This window comes from Gorilla gorilla, chromosome 8 (genome assembly GCF_029281585.2).
Source record: "Gorilla gorilla gorilla isolate KB3781 chromosome 8, NHGRI_mGorGor1-v2.1_pri, whole genome shotgun sequence".
Classification (NCBI taxonomy): Eukaryota; Metazoa; Chordata; class Mammalia; order Primates; family Hominidae; genus Gorilla; species Gorilla gorilla.
Window position 1 is genome coordinate 71028295 of NC_073232.2, and position 7644 is coordinate 71035938.

Consider the following 7644-nt stretch of genomic DNA (forward strand, 5'->3'; position numbering starts at 1 on the left):
CAAAAGGCAGCAGACAGCTTCTCCAGACTTACACATCCCCGCCTGACAGCTCTGAAGAGAGTAGTGGTTCCCCCAGCATGGCATTCAAGCTCCAATAATGGACAGACTGCCTCCTCAACTGGGTGCCTGACTCCTGTGTAGCCTGACTGGGAGACTCCTCCCAGTAGGGGCCAACAGACACTTCATACAGGCGGGTGCCCCTCTGGGACAAAGCTTCCAGAGGAAGGAACAGGCAGCAATCTTTGCTGTTCTGCAGCCTCCACTGGTGATAATCAGCCAAATAGGGTCTGGAGTGAAACCCTAGCAAGTGCCAGCAGACCTGGAGCAGAGGGGCCTGACTGTTAGAAGGAAAACTAACTAGTATCAACAGCAACAAAAAGGATGTCCACTCAGAGACCTCATCCAAAGATCACCACCATCAAAGACCAAAGGTAGATAAATCCGTGAAGATGGGGAGAAACCAGCGCAAACGGCTGAAAATTCCAAAAACCAGAACGCCTCTTCTCCTCCAAAGGATCACAGCTCCTTGCCAGCAAGGGACAAAACTGGATGGAGAATGAGTTTGACAAGTTGACAGAAGTAGGCTTCAGAAGGTCGGTAAAAACAAACTTCTCTGAGCTAAAGGGGCATATTCTAACCCATCACAAGGAAGCTAAAAACATTGAAAAAAGGTTAGATGAATGGCTAACTAGAATAAGCAGTGTAGAGAAGAGCTTAAATGACCTGATGGAGCTGAAAACCACAGCACGAGAACTTCGTGAAGGATACACAAGCTTCAATAGCCGATTCAATCAAGCAGAAGAAAGGATATCAGTAATTGAAGATCAAATTAATGAAATAAAGCTAGAAGACAAGATTAGAGAAAAAAGAGTGAAAAGAAACTAACAAAGCCTCCAAGAAATAAGGAACTATGTGAAAAGACCAAATCAACATTTGATTGGTGTGCCTGAAAGTGACAGGGAGAATGAAAACAAGTTGGAAAACTATCTTTAGGATATTATCCAGGAGAATTTACCCAACCTAGAAGGCAGGCCAACATTCAAATTAAGGAAATACAGAGAACATCACAAAGATAGTCCTCAAGAAGAGCAACCCCAAGACACATAATCATCAGATTAACCAAGGTTGAAACGAAGGAAAAAATGTGAAGGGCAGCCAGAGAGAAAGGTTGGGTTACCCATAAAGAGAAACCCATCAGACTCACAGCTGATCTCTCGGCAGAAACTCTACAAGCCAGAAGAGAGTGGGGGCCAAAATTCCACATTCTTAAAGGAAAGAATTTTCAACCCAGAATTTCATATCCAGCCAAACTAAGCTTCATAAGTGAAGGAGAAATAAAATCCTTTACAGACGAGCAAATGCTGAGAGATTTTGTCACTACCAGGCCTGCCTTACAAGAGCTCCTGAAGGAAGCACTAAACATGGAAAGAACAACTGATACCAGCCACTGCAAAAACATGCCAAATTGTAGAGACCATCCAAGCTATGAAGAAACTGAATCAATTAACAAGCAAAATAGCCAGCTAGCATGACAATGACAGGATCAGATTCACACAGAACAATATTAACCTTAAATGTAAATGGGCTAAATGCCCCAATTAAAAGACACAGACTGGCAAATTGAATAAATAGTCAAGACCCAGCAGTGTGCTGTATTCAGGAGACCCTTCTCACATGTAAAGACACACATAGGCTCAAAATAAAGGGATGGAGGAAGATCTACCAAGCAAATAGAAAGCAAAAAAAAAAAAAAAGCAGGGTTGCAATTCTCGTCTCTGATAAAACAGACTTTAAACCAACAAAGACCAAAAGAGACAAAGAAGGCCATTACATAATGGTAAAGGGACCAATGCAACAAGAAGAGCTAACTATCCTAAATATATATGCACCCAATACAGGCGCACCCAGACTCATAAAGCAAGTTCTTAGAGACCTAAAAAGAGACTTAGACTCCCACACAAGAATAATGGGAGACTTTAACACCCCACTGTCAATATTAGACAGATCAATGAGACAGAAACTTAGCAAGGATATCCAAGACTTGAACTCAGCTCTGGACCAAGCAGACCTAATAGACATCTACAGAACTCTATACCCCAAATCAACAGAATATACGTTCTTCTCAGCACCATATCACGCTTATTCTAAAATTGACCACATAATTGGAAGTAAAGCACTCCTCAGCAAATGTAAAAGAACAGAAATCACAACAAACTGTCTCTCATACCACAGAGCAATCAAATTACAACTCAGGATTAAGAAACTCAATCAAAACCGCACAACTACATGGAAACTGAACAACCTGCTACTGAATGACTACTGGGTAAATAACAAAATGAAGGAAGAAATAAAGTTGTTCTTTGAAAACAATGAGAACAAAGACACAACATACCAGAATCTCTGGGACACATTTAAAGCAGTGTGTAGAGGGAAATTTATAGCACTAAATGCCTACAAGAGAAAGCAGGAAAGATCTAAAATTGGCAAACTAACATCACAATTAAAGAACGAGAGAAATGAGCAAACAAATTCAAAAGCTAGCAAAAGACAAGAAATAACTAAGATCAGAGCAGAAGTAAAGGAGATAGAGACACAAAACAACCCTTCAAAAAATCAATGAATCCAGGAGCTGGTTTTTTGAAAGGATCAACAAAATAGATAGACCGCTAGAAAGGCTAATAAAGAAGAAAAGAGAGAAGAATCAAATTCATGCAATAAAAAATGATAAAGGGGATATCACCACTGATCCCACAGAAATACAAACTACCATCAGAGAGTACTATAAACACCTCTGTGCAAATAAACTAGAAAATCTAGAAGAAATGGATGAATTCCTGGACACATACACCCTCCCAAGACTAAACCAGGAAGAAGAAGTTGAATCTCTGAATAGACCAATAACAGGCTCTGAAATTGAGGCAATAATTAATAGCCTACCAACCAAAAAAAGTCCAGGACCAGATGGATTCACAGCCAAATTCTACCAGACATACAAAGAGGAGCTGGTACCATTCTTTCTGAAACTATTCCAATCAATAGAAAAAGAAAGAATCCTCCCTAACTCATTTTATGAGGCCAGCATCATCCTGATACAAAAACCTGGCAGAGACACAACAGAAAAAGACAATATTAGGCCAATGTCCCTGATGAACATTGATGCGAAAATCCTCAATTAAATACTGGCAAACTGAATCCAGCAGCACATCAAAAACTAATCCATCACGATCAAGTCGGCTTCATCCCTGGGATGCAAGGGTGGTTCAAACACACAAATCAATAAATGTAATCCATCACATAAACAGATCCAATGACAAAAACCACATGATTATCTCAATAGATGCAGAAAAGGCCTTCAACAAAATTCAACAGGCTTTCATGCTAAAAACTCACAATAAACTAGGTATTGATGGAATGTATCTCAAAATAATAAGAGCCATTTATGACAAACTCACAGCCAATATCATACTGAATGGGCAAAAACTGGAAGCATTCCCTTTGAAAAACTGGCACAAGACAGGGATGCCCTCTCTCACCACTCCTATTCAACATAGTGTTGGAAGTTCTGGCCAGGGCAATCAGGCAAGAGAAAGCAATAAAGCATATTCAAATAGGAAGAGAGGAAGTCAAATTGTCTCTGTTTGCAGATGACATGATTGTATATTTAGAAAATGCCATCGTCTCAGCCCCAAATCTCCTTAAGCTGATAAGCAACTTCAGCAAAGTCTCAGGATACAAAATTAATGTGCAAAAATCACAAGCATTCCTATACACAAATAACAGACAAACAGAGTGCCAAATCATGAGTGAACTCCCATTCACAATTGCTACAAGGAGAATAAAATACCTAGGAATACAACTTAAAAAAGATGTGAAGGACCTCTTCAAGGAGAACTACAAACCACTGCTCAAAGAAATAAGAGAGGACACAAACAAATGGAAAAACATTTCATGCTCAAGGACAGGCAGATGCAATATTGTGAAAATGGCCTTACTGACCAAAGCAATTTATAGATTCAATGCTATCCCCATCAAGCTACCAATGACTTTCTTCACAGAATTGGAAAAACTACTTTAAACTTCATATGGAATCAAAAAAGAGCCCGCATAGCCAAGACAATCCTGGGCAAGAAGAACAAAGCTGGAGGCATCATGCTACCTGACTTCAATCTATACTACAAGGCTACAGTAACAAAAACAGCATGGTACTGGTACCAAAACAGATACATAGACCAATGGAACAGAACGGAGGCCTCAGAAACAACACCACACATCTACCACCATCTGACCTTTGACAAACCTGATGCACACAAGCAATGGGGAAAAGATTCCCTATTTAATAAATGGTGTTGGGAAAACTGGCTAGCCATATGCAGAAAACTGAAACTGGACCCCTTCCTTACACCTTATACAAAAATTAACTCAAGATGGATCAAAGACTTAAACATAAGACCTAAAATCATAAAAATCCTAGAAGAAAACCTGGGCAATACCATTCTGGACGTAGGCATGGGCAAAGGCTTCATGTCTAAAACACAAAAAGCAATGGCAACAAAAGCCAAAATTGACAAATGGGATCTAATTCAAGTAAAGAACATCTGCACAGCAAAGGAAACTATCATCAGAGTGAATAGGCAACCTACAGAATGGCAGAAAATTTTTGCAATCTATCCATCTGACAAAGGGCTAATATCCAGAATCTACAAAGAACTTAAACAAATTTACAAGAAAAAAGCAAACAACCCCAACAAAAAAATGAGCAAAGGATATGAACAGACACTTCTCAAAAGAAGACATTTATGTAACCAACATACATATGAAAAAATGCTCAACATCACTGATCATTAGAGAAATGCAAATCAAAACCACAGTGAGATACAATCTCATGCCAGTTAGAACGGCAATCATTAAAAAGTGAGGAAACAACAGATGCTGGAGAGGTTGTGGAAAAACAGGAACCCTTTTACACTGTTGGTGGGAGTATAAATTAGTTCAACCATTGTGGAAGACAGTGTGGGGATTCCTCAAGGATCTAGAACCAGGAATACCATTTGACCCAGCGTTCCCATTACTGGGCATATACTCAAAAGATTATAAATCATTCTCTGATAAAGACACATGCACATGTATGTTTATTGTGGCACTATTCACAATAGCAAAGACTTGGAACCTACCCAAATGTCCATCAATGATAGACTGGATTAAGAAAATGTGGCACATATACACCATGGAATACTATGCATCCATAAAAAAGGATGAGTTTACCTGCTTTGCAGGGACATGGATGAAGTCGGAAACCATCATTCTCAGCAAACTATCACAAGATCAGAAAACCAAACACTGCATGTTCTCATTCATAAGTGGGAGTTGAACAATGAGAACACATGGACACAGGGAGGGGAACATCACACACTGGAGCCTGTTAGGGGGTGGGAGGATATGGGAGGGATAATATTAGGAGAAATACCTAATGTAGGTGACGGGTTGATGGGTGCAGCAAACCACCATGGCACATGTATACCTATGTAACAAAACTGCACATTCTGCACCTGTAACCCAGAACTTATAGTATAATAACAATAAAAAAAAGTACATCCAAGAGCTGTGAATAATATCAAATATTCTAAGACACATGTAGTTAAAATCCTAGGAAAAGAGAAAAACAGTGGAGTAGAAGAAATAGTTGAAGAAATAGCATCTAAGAATTTTCCGAAATTAATGACAGACACCAGACCACAAATCCAAGAGACTCACAAGACACAAGTAGGATAAACATGGAAACAACATAAAAGAAACAAACAAAATACACTTCAACATATATTCAAATCTCTGAAAACTAAAAGCAAAGAAAAAAATCTTGAAGGCAGAGAAAAATGACACATTGCCTAAGGAGAAACAAGGGTAAGAATTACAACAGACTTCTTCTCCGAAACAATAACAATGGAGTGATATATTTAAAATGTTGAAAGAAAAAAACCATTGGCCCAGAATTCTATAGCCAGTGAAAATATCCTCCAAAAATTAAAAAAAAAAAAACACATTCACAGGCAAATGAAAACAGACATAATTCATCCCAGCTGACTCCCTCCACAAAAAATCTTTAAAGGGACTTATTCAGGAAGAAGAAATATGGCATTGGTTAGAAAACTGTATCTACACAAAGAAATGAAGAGTGTTGGAAATGGAAAAAGTGAAGGTAAAATTCTCTTTTTCTCTTATTTTAAATTGCTCTAAAAGATAGCCAAAAATTTAAAACAGTAATGGTAACAATAGATTGTATATTCATAACTTATGTAAAAGTAAAATAAGTGACAACAGTGGCACAAAAGATAGGAGCAACAATTGGGAAGAAAGCTGTTCGCACTAGATGTGAAGTGATTTAACAGTACCTGAAGGTAAACTCAGATTATTTCAAAATGTATATTTCAAACCCTAGGGCAATCTCTAAATATATATATATATATATATATATATATATATTACACACACATATATATATACACACATATATACACACACACACATGTGTCTGTTTGTGTGTGTGTGTAACAAGTCAATAGAACAGATGAAATAGACTAGGCAAAGATTTATTTCAACTTAATCTAAGCAGGCAAGGTAGGGATGAGCACTGCAAGGAATGGGAAGAACCACTGGGTTAAATTCCAGTGTATTGTGTGGAATCAGTGTCCACAACTACCTAATTTGTCCATAGCTTGTGCAAAAATCAGCTCTTCCTTTTGTTACTAGAAAAGTCCACCCACAGAATGAATTCTCCGAATAATTTCCTTGATCTTTCAGTTCTATCACTAATCCTCCAAGTCAATAGTGGTCAAGCAGTTTCATCAAAAACACTAGGCAAATTTGGTAAAAGTTTGTTGACCAAAGCAAAACCTAAATGATGTGGGATATTTATTAACGACAAACTACCATATGCCTTATATTGTATATTACACTGATGGCTTTTATCTTTTTAATCCATCTTCTACTTCTAAACAATAAAAAATTACCAAGCAGAGAAACAGACATGTACAAAATTATCTTCTTACTGATGCAACATTCACTTCTTTAAACTGATTAATTCATTGATCACTCATGACAATGAAGAAAAAGAGGGAGGGAGAAAATAAAGTGATTTCTCCATCAGGGTTGTCAGAATTATTGAAATAGAAACTCAAAGTACTCTTATCAAATTTGGAATAGCAATTTCCTTTAGAAAAAAATGGGCATTTATTCATCAGGAGACTTTATCAACAGGAGAAATCATGAACATATGGCCAAGGCATTGACTCCCTTATAATGAGAATTTGGAATTCTGGTTGCCATGTAAGCCATGTCCAAATTTAAATAACTTCACCAAAAGAAGGAAATTTCTCAAGAGAAACCAAACTGAAAGCACTAAAATACAACCATGCAACTGTAAATTTTCGCATGGAAACCACTTCTCCAGATGGCTGGGGCTCTTGAGTACAGTGTCATTGCTCCAGAGGCTAATTTACTGTCTATATGAACTTGAAAATGGTTCTTCTTCAGTGAAAGTTAAACTTTCCATCCTCAACATTGGCCATTAATTATGTTTTCCAAGGAATTTCTGGTCTTTTTTAATAAAAAATCAATATCAGAAGAAATACACACTAAATGTTTAAATGC